The 15,833-nt window shown below is 24.4% G+C and overlaps 1 long non-coding RNA gene across 1 annotated transcript; it reads right to left on the bottom strand.

Annotated features, from left to right (window-relative positions):
* Positions 1-13,916: 13,916 nt before the first annotated feature.
* LOC113374084 lies at positions 13,917-14,669 on the bottom strand. Its single transcript, XR_003366946.1, has 3 exons — positions 14,610-14,669; positions 14,401-14,534; positions 13,917-14,013 (listed from the first exon to the last, which is right to left on the bottom strand). It is a non-coding gene; the product is annotated as an uncharacterized LOC113374084 (long non-coding RNA).
* Between the last annotated feature and the right edge of the window lie 1,164 nt (positions 14,670-15,833).

The following is a 15,833-nucleotide window of genomic DNA, read 5'->3' on the forward strand; positions in this document are numbered from 1 at the left end:
CAGTAATCAATAAAAATTGATCAATGATTAATAACAATTGTTTTAAACATTTTCAAATAGATAATTATAATCACTATATATTCTGTCATTCATAAAACATACAGTGACGATCTTATCGCTTGAGAATGTTTACATTACCAAGAGGTGCCGAAGGAATCCATCTGAGGATATATTTCTTACGAGTAAAATAACGTATATGAAATATGTACATTTTCAAACTGAACTGTAAATTTTAAATTCATACTAGAAGTATATGTTTGTATATTTTTGAAAATTTTGCAAAATTTTGTTTCAATTGCAAAATCCTTTTCGTCACGAATGTACATTATTTATGTCTTGTGATTGAATTTTGATATTCCGAAAACGTAACATATCCGCGATATAATATATAATATACAAATGTATATATATATATATATATATATATATATGTATATATATATAAATGTGTATATATGTAAAATATATGTGCACATTGTACTGTGACAATAGAGTTATTGTATGGGGTGTGACAATGAGTCCTATTGTACTCTACTCTATTCAATATTGTATCATATTGCACACATATTTATATATACATTTATATATATATATATATATATATATATATATATATAAATCAAAGCTAGCTATAAAACAACTTCGAGACTAAAACAACGCTACTAACGAGCAAACTAAGTTCCAATTATACCAAAGTCATGTACAGATCAGAAGTATGGACTTTATCTATTTCTTTATAAATATTTAGTATTTAGAGGTGAGACAAACTAGGAGTCGAAACGTAAGCTAATTACTCATATGATTTGTTCCTTGTACAATACTCATATTTTTACAATTAATGGGTCAGAACTCATAAAATAGCGTTGTCATGGTAATGCTCTCTTATTTTTTTTCAAACATAACTAGGTTTATTTATCATAATTGGAAGAATATATATTAGATGTTAGAGTCTTTGATTTGTAAATATTTTGTAGAACTTCGAACAAAGAATCCAAAAAGTAATAAGAAAAAAGATTTTTAAAACTCCATTTCTTTATTTTTTTCTGTCGACGTTTCGGAACTAGGTACGTTCCATCTGTCAAGAAACATCATCTTGATAAGATTTAATCAAACAATATGTTTAAGAAAAGCAGAAGATGTTTTTTGTATATAAAATGAATAAAACTGTAGAAAAATAATTCACAGAAATATGACAATATAATCAAAATGAGAATGATAAAAATAAATGAGTGGATTATATAAAAATATTAAAAAATTAGAAAGTTTTGAGGACAGGTTGCTGAAAAAACACAATTAATTACCTGTATGATTGGTTATACAATAACACCTTTTCACTAAAAGATATTTTATCAAAAAAGTGATTTTATAAATTTATTTTATACTTAATTCTGTTATATATATTATATATATATATATATATATATATATATATATATATATACTTACATACATATATCTTATCTTCTTATATATAAAAATGGATCGCAAAATGTGTTGGTAAGCGCATAACTCAACAACGCCTGGACCAATTTGGCCAATTATTTTTTTAAAATGTTCGTTGATGTCCAAGGATGGTTCTTACGGCGAGAAAAGATCGAATAATTGCCGGGAAAACCCTAAAAACAGCCCTTTTCTTTTTTAATCGAGTAGGCATCGAAATTTGTAGAAAAAACAATGATCTATGTCATGACATTTTGTGTAGTTTTTGATAATCTAATTTTTAATATATTTATATAACATGTAAATATCTTTATATTAATTAACTAGCTATATTGGCAGCCAAAAATTTGATGTAAATGAATTAAATTTCAAAATTCAAGAACAAGTTAGAGGAGAATCAGTTGATTCGGCAACTAACCAAGACGATCCACCGGAGTTTTTAAACTCGCTGGATTTGCCAGGATTGTCACCTCACAATCTTCAATTAAAGGTTGGATCGGCAATTATAATGTTGCAAAATATCGACCAACCGCGCCTTTGCAACGGTTGCAAATTCGAAGGTTAGCGATAAAAAAAACTACCAAACAACGTGATGGAAGCTACTATATTGAAATGATAGTATAAAGCAGAAGATGTTCTCGCACCGTGCATCCCAATGTTTCCGACTGATGTGCCATTTGAGATTAAACGACTACAGTTTCCAGTGCGTCCATGGTATCATTAAGTGTTTGTGGTATTAATTTGGAAAATCCATGTTTTTCACATGGAAAAATGTATGTTGTCTGCTCCCGTATTGGAAAACCATCAGATTTGTTTGTCTATGCGCCAGGTAATCAAACAAAAAACATCGTTTATCACAAAGCACTACAATGAAAATTGAACTGAATTTTGAATTATGATTTGCATGATTAAAATTACTTACTTTTAAATGCTTATAGTGTTTTACTAATTATTCTTAATTCACACCGAATTATGACCATGGTGACGGTTCTGTTTGGGATAATTTTTTGCAAAAAATAGAAAAAAGGTAGGAATAAAACACCGCCACATTACAAATTTTGTTGACAGGACAAAGTCTGCCGGGTCGGCTAGTCCTTATATAAAGACGACAATTGCTCGAGTATTTTGTTTGAATCAATTGATATGTTTGCTCCTGGTGTTTCCTATTTATTTAGGTGCCCCTCATCAAATATATATATATATATATATATATATATATATATATATAGTTTAAAAGATTTGATCAATTTCCCTGTATTTGTTCTTGTCCTTAACAATCGGACTTCGAGTGCTTTTTTAACCATCACCTTTGTCAATGGCTTTTGCTATTTTTTCATTTTCTTACAAAAGCTTTGGAGAATTGATAAAATTTCACTATTGTCTTAGAAATAAATAAATAAATATATATATATATATATATATATAAATATATAATTAAAAAAAAATAGATTTTTTGAAAGAAATGTGATAAAAGTTCCTTGTAATTACTAACTTGGTTTTTCTTTTCAGTAATTGGATGGATGTCTGGAAAATCATTTTCTTATATATATATATATATATATATCGATATTTCTATGTATTTTATAAAGAAAAATTGATTCTTGGTACGTAGGTACTCGTCACATACTGTGAATACAAAATGTTCGCTACAATGATTCCATTGTCGAGATATTTATTTGCCTAGCTGTATTTACACAACAAAATATATATTCTTTCACACATATATATCAAAAGTTCCTAAAAAGTTCCCAAAAAGTCCTCCTATCAAATTATAATACCCCAAAAAATAGAAAAACACCTCGATAAAAATTATAAACAATAAACGAATTATTAAAATTACAATTTTTTTCCTATAGAGATAATGATATATATATATATATATATATATTTATATATATACATTATCAGAAAAAATCAATTATTTTAAAATAAATAAAACGTTTTAAATAATTCCCATCAATTTTCTGTTTTCTCGAGAGTCTCGAACTTGCAATTAAAGATTTAAATCAAATCAAATGCTTAAGAAGTCTAAAAAGTAAATATTTTGTAATTTACACACCTTAATTTGATTTCCCTTGGATTTTAAATCAGTGTTGACATTAAAGCAGTGATGGTAAATCAGAAATTTACTACTCCAAAAAAGCAAAAATGTATTTTATACTATATTTTATGAAGTTCTGTTTAGGGTGTCGTGTTATAAATTATAAGTTCGTTGCAATTTTATACAAAATATTACTATTATGTTGTATAACTTGTTTGATGCAATTTTGTGAAGAATTTTATGTGCTTAAAACCAAAAAAGTGCCCAAGATTACCGCACTAATTAAGTATTGTTTCAGCGTCGAATCATAAATTATAAGTTTGTTATATTTTTATGCAAAATTTTACTATTATATTGTATAATTCATTTAATACAGTTATGTTGACAATTTTATGTACTTTCTGAAAATGCAAAGTGTTTGAAAAGTGTTAAAACAAATTTTCAAGATATTTGCACAAAATCAAAAAAGGGCGCACAATTATCATGCATATTAATATGACTTCTTGATCATCGAGTTTTAAATCATAATTTTCATGCAATTTTTATTTTTTGAAACGTACAAATATAAAATTGTTTATATTTTATGTTTATAATTATATATATATATATATATAATTATTTTTATTTATTTCAAACGTGTACAACTGTTATAAAATCATCCCTTATTTAAGTATTGGGCGTGTTTGCATATTGCTTTGCGCTCAATTAACCCTCAACCCCTACATTTATATAACCAAATACATTTATATATATATATATATATATATATATATATATATATAATGTAGGAAATTTCAATTTAAATAGGTGCTAAAGCGTGTAAATTTCGCCCGAGGATATCTTTATACAGAGTCAAATAAGGGTTCTGGTGTATTTATTTATTTTATCTCTTGTAACTTTCAAACCGTTTGTCTAAAATATATGGAATATTTGACAAATTTGTATAAAATTACATAATCTATAATGTTGTCTAACATTATAAACCTCTACAGCAACTCGGTATACTTTAAAAACGTAATTGAAAATCAATAAATAAAACCTGCGCGCTGAAAATCAATTAAACATTCATTTATTTATTTATTCGTTATTTATATATTAGTTAATAAATATAAATAATAATAAATATAAATTTGTTAATATAGTATACATTGAATTGATTTTACCATATACATAAAAAACTACAGTAGTAAAAAAATATTTAAATCAAAATAGCATATAAAATATAATTTAATTTTATTTATTATTTATATTTAATTTTATTGAAAGAATTTTGTCTGTCCACTTTCTCAAATTTTAAATAATTTCTTTACCTATATATATATATATATATATATATAATTTCGGATCTGTTTTTAGTGAATTTTTTTGTGAAATTGTTCGGAAATAATTTAATTTTAGAAGATTTTGCCAGAAGCTATGAGAATTCGATGCATTCTAGCACGATATTGCTTTTGAATCGAATCATATACAACAAGATGGTGCAAAACTATTAAATTATTGTATAAAATAATAATATTATTATAAATATTATTAATTAAGGAATATAAAAAATAATTTTTAACAAAAAAATTGTATGAAATCCGTCGATTAATATTAAAATTATGTATTTCTTTGTGAATTAAAATGATTGTTTACATACGAATAAAATTAAATTTTTATTTAACTTATGATATGAGTTGTATATAAATAAAAAAAAGAAACAAATTAATTTTAATTAAACTTTTTAAAATAAATTAAAACCGGCGGTGGAGATGCCACGTACTTTTTTGTTCGCACTAAATTATTAATAATAATTAAATTTTTTAACAATAATTACGACTACTGATGTATATTATATATACATATATGTATATATATGTGTATATATAAATGTGTGTATTTATAAAAGGGTGCAAACCACCCTTTTTCGTAATACAGCATTTTGTTACGCTACTTGATCTGCGAAGTGTTTAAATCAGAAATAATCTTTATATATATATATATATATATATATATATATTTCTGTTCTCAACAATGAACATAATATTTTCTCTGAATTATTAACTTTGTATAAAATTCAAGTTGTAGAGAGAATAATGGCGACAAATGATTTCTTTAGAATTCGCAAATTGGGTTACTGGCAAAATGGAAGTCTCCTCATTCATCAAATTATAATCAAATATTATAATATTTCGAGAATTCTACTTCTTTATTTCATCAATTACACAGACATGTATATATATATATATATATATATATATATATATATATATTATATACATATATACATACAAAAAGAAAGTTAAAAGTCTTGTTTGAACGCCGAAGTTATAAATTGTAATTTGTTTAATGCAGATTTGTGAAGAATTTTATATTTTCAAAGATGTAAATATTTAATATGTGTTCCAAATTTTCGAGATATTTACAAAAAACTAGAAAAGTGTCCACGATCATCTAGAACTATTAAGTCTGATTCGACTGTGGAGAATTTTGTTGCATCATTATGCAAAAATTTATTATAAAGTTGCATAATTTGATTAATACAGTTTTGTATGTAATTTTATATACTTTTCAAAAAGGTAAAATATTTAATATGTATTCAAACAAATTTTCAAGATATTTGCAATGAATCATAAAAGTGTCCTCCGTTATCAAGCCTGCTGCTATGTCTATTTTGATCGACGAGTTACAAATTATGATTTCGTTGCAATTTTAAGCAAAATTTATAATTTAAAAATTTGTATAATTTGTTTAATGCAGTTTTGTAAAGGATTTTATGTATTTTCCAAAAATGAAAATGTTTATTGAAACAAATTTTTGAGATATTTGCACAAAACTAGAAAAATGTCCATGATCATCAGCAGTAAATAAAGATTTTCCTGCTAATTAATAAAAAATGCATTGTTTTTGAATCAAAAAAGTAGCTGCTTTATATATATATATATATATATATATATACACATATACCCTCAAGTATATCCTTTATCCTTCATGCCTCCATTTTCCACTTTGTATTCATTTCATTGGAAATAATGTCTGGTTGTGTATATTATTATGAAATTTAATTAATATTATGATGTAGAGTTAATATTAATAAACGATCGAGCAAAGATTTAATTAGTTTGCAGCAGAACACTTACAAGTGTTTTCGACTAATTACACATTTTGTTCGAATTTAGAGTCGAGTCTCTGAGGTAAGGGCGAAAACTGTATTAGAAATATACGAAATAATAATAATTATAATATGTAATAAATAATTAATTCAATTTAAATTGTTGTAAATTAATAATAAATATTGTAAATAAATACTGCATCAAAATAATTATACAAAGTCATGCAAAATTTTGCAGAAATATACATTTATTAACATAAAGGTCTATGATATACTTGGATATTTTTATAGTTTTTGCAAATATCTCGAAAAATTGTATGAACACGTATTAAATATATTACATTTATGAAAAGTATAAAAACGTCTCTATAAAACTGCATTCAACAATTTATACAATGCAATACTAAAATTTTGCATAAAATAGCAACGAATTTACATGCAATTACTAACTCGACGATGAAGACATGATAATTATGGACACTTTTATATATTTTTGCAAATATCTCTAAAATTTGTACGAACAAGTATTAAACATTTTACATTTCTGAAAAGTATATAAAATTATCTATAAAATTGTATCAAACAATTTATACAAACCAATACTAAAATTTTGCATAAATTTACAACGAATTTATATTTATACTTGTTTGAATTATCATTCTTAATATATAAAACGCGAGTTTTTTCAACAAACGTTTCTGAATTCTTACAAAACTTTATAATGATAACAATCACTTATTGTTGAGATTTTATTCATGTACATATATATATATATATATATATATATATATATATATATACGATGTATATATATATACAAATTAGAACTGTATTCAAGGAAAATCAAAAACGAATTACCATCTTCAATTTTTCACATTTTATAAAGTGTTTTCCTTCTAAGAAAGAATCAAGTTGGCTCTAACGAACCTATTATTATATATACATATATATGTATATACTAGCTGACCCGGCAAACGTTGTTTTGCTAAGTAGGGTATATGCTAATCAATTTCTAGAGAATCAATAATATTAATACTTTAAGTGCATGAGGATGTGTTGTTTGAATGCTGGCGGGGTAACTTGGAACAGGTTTAATGTCTTATTTCAATTTTAAATGTATTTTATAAAACAATTACATTTTTAACTAATGCTAAAAATCTACCAACAGAAGAAAATACTTTTATTATAGATTTTCAAAGATTAAAGTTTATCTTCCGAGAGCAGGGTCATGAGAATCAAGGTTATAGCTGGTTATACATCTTTTTCCCTCTACTTTAAACTTCTTATTACATTGAGTTCTATATAGATAAACACAAAGGTTATAGACCTTGATGATTAGATTTATTTAATTTTAGCCAAAATTTAAGTAGATTCAAAAAATTCTTTGAAAGATATCGGTTGGGAATCGCTCTAGCTAGTTTTTGCTCAAGATTGGTAGCGCCATTTTTTTGTAATTAATTGTTGAAAGTGTTGAAAGAAAAAAATTAATGAAACTTTGTTGAACGATATATTTCATGGTTGATACTAACTGAAATATTATAGGCCAACAAAAAGAAGTTTAATTTAATAGAAACATGAAAGTTTAGAATATTGAATCATGTCAAAATTTTAAAATTATTCCCAAATTCAGGTGTTACTAAATATCAATTATTAGCAATTAAGTCGAATACATATATATATATATATATATATATATATATATATAGGTTGTCAAATATCTCCCTTCCGCCTTTTTGTATTATAAACCAAGAGCAAAAAAGCGGAAGGGAGATATTTGACAACCTAATATACCAATCAGACAGCTTTTACAACATAATTCTTATACTTAGTTTCTAACTGGCACAATGTTTTAAGATTAAAGTCAATAAAGCTATTAAATAAATGAATTTAAAGTAAATTTTATAAAATTCCTACCTTTAGCTTAGACATCGAAGCAATTCTTCAAAACTCACTTGCAATAAGCCGCATTTGTGTTTATATTCACAACAAAAGCAAAAATATTAAATACAATACTATGAATTAATAATTATAACAATAAGACAAAAATATATAGGTCCACAAACATATTATCATTATTATTAAATATTAAATTTGACTGCGACATTTTGATTCTAATGTCAATTCGGTTTAACGCATTCTTCATAGTTGTGTTTGCAGGGGTACCAACATTCTGCATATTTTTGCAAGCTAATCAATTTTTTTATATATTCATATTATATTAATATAATATAAATAATTAATATAAGAACATATGTGTAAACAATCTAAATATAACTAATTAAAAATATTAATATTTTAAAGTGATCGGTAATATTTAAAACTTATATTTGTGAAGTTGGTGTTAATGTCCGCCATTTTTTATTTGATTTGACGTTTCGTTTACAATAATTTTAAATGTGATGATTGTGTGGATATGTTAATTTACGTTTAATTAATAAATAAACCGTAACAATATGTTTATAATGTTTAGTTTTATGTGTTATCAAAAAGTAAACGTTCAGAGTAATTGTAAAGGTCAAATATTTGATACGAGGTAAGATGTTAATTGTTAGTTAATTCAAAACTATTTATGTTTTTAAGTATCGATGAGTGACGTTTTTCTAAAAACTATTTACAGAAACTAATCTTAATGACTCAACAATTTAACGCCTAGTCCATTACTTATACATAAGTACATGATATATACATATATATACTTATATATATATGTATATATATCAGAAAGTTCTTGCAATTTCCACTAAGGCAATATGCCACTCACACCTAGTTAAATACATGATAGCTTGCATAATTATTTTAAGAAAAAATGTTGATAACTATCTTATACGTTTTTATGAATAAGTACTCTTTTACAAAGTCTGTGAAACGATCTGGAAAGATAAAATTAATTTTATGTGCACTTAATTTTGACTTTAATTTGAGGTCGCATCAAACTCAGAAATGGCGAAATTTAAATTGATTAAAAATTGATTTTAATAAACAAACTTATGACGTCTGAGGAAAAAAGATTATGAAAATTGAAACCCATTTTTAACTACACACACATATATATATATATATATATATATATATATATATATGTACATACTAGCTGACCCGGCAAACGTTGTTTTGCTAAATAAGGTATATTCTAAACAATTTCTAGAGAATCAAAAATATTAATACTTTAAGTGTATAAGGATGTGTTGTTTGAATGCTATGTATAATAAAAACAAATAACCCCATTAGTTTGTCTATATTTATTAAGCATTTTATATTTTTCAAAAGTATATAAAATTCTCAATAAAACTGCATCAAAACACTTGTTCAACATGATAGAAATTTTTTGCATAAAATTGCAACAAATTTATAATTTTTAACCAGACTAATTATGGACACCTTTATAGTTTTTTGCAAATATCTCAAAAATTTGCAAAAGCGTTTATAAAAAATTATATATCCATAAAAACTAGATAAAATTCTCAATAAAACAGTATCAAACAATACATACAATTACATAACAAAATTTTGAATAAAACCAACTCGATTGCATCTATTTATATCTTTCAATTTGAATCTGTAGATTTCTCTTAATGTCGAGCGAATTCGCGAATATAACGATAGCGAATTCCGCCTTTAATAACTTTGTAATATTAATCTGTTAAGTTAAAGTGTAATATATATACATACATTATATACATATATATGAAAAGATCTAAAGATAGATACATAGTTTAATTATCTTTTGCTACAAGATTTATAATTAAGATTACAACGGCGAGAGATGTTTAATGTTTCAAGATGGTGCAAGAAGTTTTAGCTTCGAAAAGCATAAACAGGGTTGGAATTGGGCAAATTAGAAATTTCTAATACCATGGCATATATATTGTTTGATGCAGTTTTGTAGAGAATTTTATCTAGTTTTTATGGATATACAAATTTTTATTAACGTTTTTAGAATTTTTGAGATATTTGCAAAAACCTTGGAAATGTCCCAAGCGACTCATTATCAGTAGTGTGAAATAACAAACCATTTACAGAACTTTTTTTCAACAAAATGTTAGAATACATTCTGTATACAGTTTTATAGGGAATTTTATCTAGTTTTTATAATTATATAATTTTATATAAATGTTCTTATGAATTTTTGAGATCAAACAATATGTACAATGCAATGAGAAGCCTTGAATATGTAGTTCTTCTAGACTTCTCTAACTCAAATTTTCAAACATTTTTAATATCTCAAAATTTTGCAAGAACGTTTTTAAATAAAACCTCATTTAACATGTAATTTGATTTTTAACGTAAATTCCCGGACGATCTTAGACACTTTTACAGTTTTTTGCAAATATCTTAAAAATTTGCAAAATGCGTTTATAATAAATCATACACTTATGAAAACTAGATTAAAATCTCTATAAAACTGTATCAAACAACATATACAATGTTATGGAAAATTTTAAAAGAAAACATTCTCTAATATGTATATTGAAGTGTACTTAAATTCGAGGTCTGAACGTTAGCTATTTTGGGCACACTTTCGGAGTTTTTTTGCAAATATATCAAAAATTTGCAAAAACGTATATAGATAGATATATATCTATGAAAACTAGATAAAATTCTCTATAAAATTGTATCAAACAATATATAAAATTTTGAATAAAAGCAAACGTAATTCGTGAACTGACAATTTATTAAAATTGTTATATCTTCACATACATTTATATTATATATATATATATATATTTATATATATATATATATACATATATATATAAAATTATAAAAATAGTGTAACTATAGAAAAAGCATAGAACTAAAAAATTTAAAAAAAAACAAGAATATAGCAAGAAAAGTAAAAAAGTACACAGCTCTTTTAACTAATGGCAATCAACTAACAAAAAAAAAATTATAATAAAAAATTAACAATAAAACCTTAAATCTAAACCAAATTACATATTATATATATTTTTATATTTTGAAATATGTTAGTTTGGTGTTGATATATATTTTGATGAATTGTTTAGAATCGGGCAGTAATACCAAGTAAAAAAAAAACTAAAGTAGTTTTTAAATACTTTATTTATCCAACTTTAGTTTTTTTTACTTGGTGTTACTGTCCGATTCTAAACAATTCATCAAAATATTTTTATATATATACTATACCACAGCCTTTATACATTTTAAAAATATATAAAAATCTTATTCTTACTTTATCATTAAATCAACGATACGTTTATAAAGTAGAAATAAAATGTTTAATAACTCTAATACACAAAAAAACTTAATTTTATAAAAAAAATATGTAATAATATCTTTTTTAAAACCTAATGTCACTCACAACAAAATGTTACCCCTAAAAACATATCCAGTCGACCACCTCATTATCAAAAATTCTTTTAAAATTTAAAAAATTATATTATTATTTATTCATTAGATGTACACTTTGCTTCCGCCGCTTTTATTCTAAACGGAGGCTTTTTTGTATAGAAATCCTTTAGTAAAAAACGGCGGAAGCAAAGTTGTACACCTAATATAATATATTATTTTTTAAAAATATTCGTTATTATTTTAAGCCATAGTAGCACGTTTCGATAAAACTACAGTACCGGTTTCAGGTAGTGAAGTATTGGAGAAGCGATTGTGGCTGAAATAAAATAGATTAATAGAGTAAGAAATAGAGCAGAAATAGTAATGAATGGAGTGAAAATTTATATTTAAATATAAATAGGTATCAAAGAAAATGAACAAAAATTCAGGTAAATTGAAAATTAGAAAATATAAAATTTTCATAAGGAAATAGAACAAAATAGTAAGGAAAATATAATAATTTTAATAAATCGATATTTTACGAATTGAAATTTGCTTTTATTCAAAATATTGTTATGCAACTGTATATTGTTTGTTGCATTTTTATAAATATTTTTGTCTAGTTTTTATAGATATAGTTTTCTAAAAACTTTCCCACGAAATATTAAATGATAATATATAAACTACACAATTTAGAAACGACAAAATACAACATAATAACATGATTGCGTAATTAAAAAAATGCAAGCACATAAATAAATTAATTAATTAATAAAAATGAAATAAATATTATGAGTAATTGAGTTATTTTTAGTCAGTCTTCGGGAAAATTATTTTTAGTTTTCATAACCGTTTTTTTCTATTATTACTTTAAATCTGTTAAAACAATTGAGATTTTCAATACTTAGGTCTTTGATTATTTAACGATATTAAAGTAAATTCTTATGCTTTGAGGATGTAATAATAAAAGAAGAACTCTGAATTATTCAGATTTAAATAATTGAAATAAAATAATAACAGCAATATCATCATTGTACATTGTACATTTAGTTCAAACTTGATCCGAAAGATTTCTAAGATATCATATACAAATAATTAAAGTTATAAATTGGTAATTGTATTAATATTTTTTTAAAAATTGTCATTTATTATTTAATAAATAAGTTCGAATTAAATAAAATAATATAAAAATGTACTCACATTGCATCATACTTCTGTCGCTCTTGTAAAGATAAAGATGGTCTTGAACTTTTTAAGGCTTCTAGAAGATTTTCTGTAGAAATCGTGTCAATCTATAAAAGTACAAAAATTGACGTATATATATATATATATATATATATATATATATAATATGTATAAGAAGTTACTGTTAATTGAATTTCATTTACGACTCGGATCATAAAACTTTAAATGAAGTCGTTATCTGATTCATCTTTAAAACAAAATCTAAAACGTTTATTATATTTTGTATAATAACACAATAATAACACATTTCTTTAGAATGTTTTTGTATTTACAAAATAAAAATAGAGACTCAAGAAGTCAAAGAAAATTATGTAAAAAAACGAATTAGATATGAATTAAATTAATTTCGGTTTTATGTAGGACAATATTGTTGTTATTATTCTTAAATCTGTTTATATTTGTGTTTATATCTTATATAAAGCAATTATTAAATATTAAAAAATATTGAGAAAGATTAAAAAATCTAATATCACTATGAACAATTTTCAAAATTCTTTATTGTAGTCTTACAATTTAAAATAATTTTAATTACAAACAATGTTGGTAAATATGCGATTTAGTAAAAAATAGTAGAATGTAGTAAATCATTTTACTTACATTATTTTCCATTGCAAATTCTTTAGCTTTGCACAAAAGAGCACTTAAATCTGCTCCTGTAAAACCATCGGAATGTTTTGCAATTTCTTGCAGAATAGTTTCTGGTAAATTTGCATCACTTTTTAATTGCAATCTGAAAAAAATTACATATTTATATATATATATACACATATGTGTGTGTATTTATTAATATAATCTTACTTTTTATTAAACGTGGTCAAAGATTTCAAAATATCAAATCTTCCATCAGTGTCCGGAATTGGACATAAAAATTGTGGATCTAATCGTCCTGGTCTTAATAATGCAGGATCTACAAAAAATTAAATAAAATTAAGTACATATTTGATATAAAAAAAATAATTTAATAAATACATAAAGTTTGTTGATGATAATTAAATACAACCTAAATAAAAAGATTAAAAATCTAAATAAAAAGATTATCAAAATCTAAATAAAAAGATTAAAATTGTACGTGACAGCCCAAGTATTTATTACCAAAAATATTTTAAGGTGTTGAATTAGGAAAAAATAATTACAAGTTAATTCTAGGAAATTAAAAACCATAACAACAAATTTGTCACAATTATTTAACCCAAGCGATAAATCTTGACACACAGGTGGTTAAGCGTAAAAAGTTAAAAAATATCATACTGATATCTTTTATTAATATATTACTCTTTATTATTATTATATTTACCTATAAGATCAGGTCGACTCGTAGCAGCTAATATAAAAACACCACCAGTTACATCTCGGGCTTCACAACCGTCTAATTCGGTCAATAATTGATTTACAACTCTATCAGAGACACCAGAAGTGTCATGACCACGTCTGAAAAATTATATAATAACTAATTTAATAACAATAATATATTTTTCAATAATAATTGAGTTAATGTTAAGTTACCTTGGTGCAAGACTGTCAAACTCATCGAAGAAGAGAATACACGGCCTTGCACTTTGGGCTCTGAGAAAAAAAATAAAATTAAATATAATAAATTAATTATATATATTTATAATAATTATAATATATATATATATAAATATATATATATATATTAATAATTTAACTAATTGAATATGAAGTATTTGTAATTTCAAGTTACCAATGTTAAACCAGTTTTCGAATATTTTATCAGAGTTTTAAATTTTAAGTTAAATATATAATAATATGTTATATTGTTACAATGGTATCACATTATAATCGTATCATTGTACTGACATTGATGTAATTTTTTTGCTTTTTTGATTTCTCAAGATGCAATTACAGTATTTATTTATTTATTTATTCAACGCCCAAGGCAATAATACAATATAACTAGCTGTAAGTGGAATTCTGTCTTAAGGCAATTAAGGCATCATGCCTTAAGGCAAATTGCTGGAACTTCCCGTACCAAAAATTATTAATTTTTTAAAAACGATTATTTTTGAAAAAAATGTACTTTGAAAAAATAAGATTTTTGAGAAACTATATATATGGACAAAAAATTACTTTTTTTTGAAAAAAAAATTAAAAAAAAAAAAATTTTGTTTTCTTTTTTTTTTGAAAAAAAATATTTTTTCTTTATTTTGACATATTGTGGAAGATCTGAACTTTTTTTTCAAAGCAATCGTACTGCTTTAAATGCATAGAGACAAAATATAAGCGTAAGCGCCGCGTCGCTGTCTAACGGGTAAACATTGGTACGGAACCCATAGGAATGTAAACAAAATTTATACTTCTTGTTAAAATCTCTATAAAATATCTGATAATTTGATGTGCATATGTCTAATGATCATTTTTGACCGCCAAATGGCTATTTTTTTACTTTTTCCTCCATATCTCCGAAACCGCTAGACCTACCTTTATGAAAATTTTATCGATTCTTCATCTTGTCAATACAAGTAAAATGTTTTTTGAATTATTAAATCGGACGCTCCGTTCTCTTAAAAACTAAGTTACCGTTTTCGGCACTTTTTGCCCCGTATCTTCGGAACTGCTAGACCGGCCTTCGCCAAAAACTAATCAGCACGTCTCCTTATCAATACGAATTGAATGTTCTTTGAATTATTCAAATCGGTTGATCCGTGTTCCCGAAATCGTCGACGAAAATTTGTATCCGCACATACATACACACACGTACATACATAC

Source organism: Ctenocephalides felis, unplaced genomic scaffold (genome assembly GCF_003426905.1).
Source record: "Ctenocephalides felis isolate EL2017-DRISC unplaced genomic scaffold, ASM342690v1 CF-g0.4_SCAFFOLD_01604, whole genome shotgun sequence".
In the NCBI taxonomy this organism is placed as follows: Eukaryota; Metazoa; Arthropoda; class Insecta; order Siphonaptera; family Pulicidae; genus Ctenocephalides; species Ctenocephalides felis.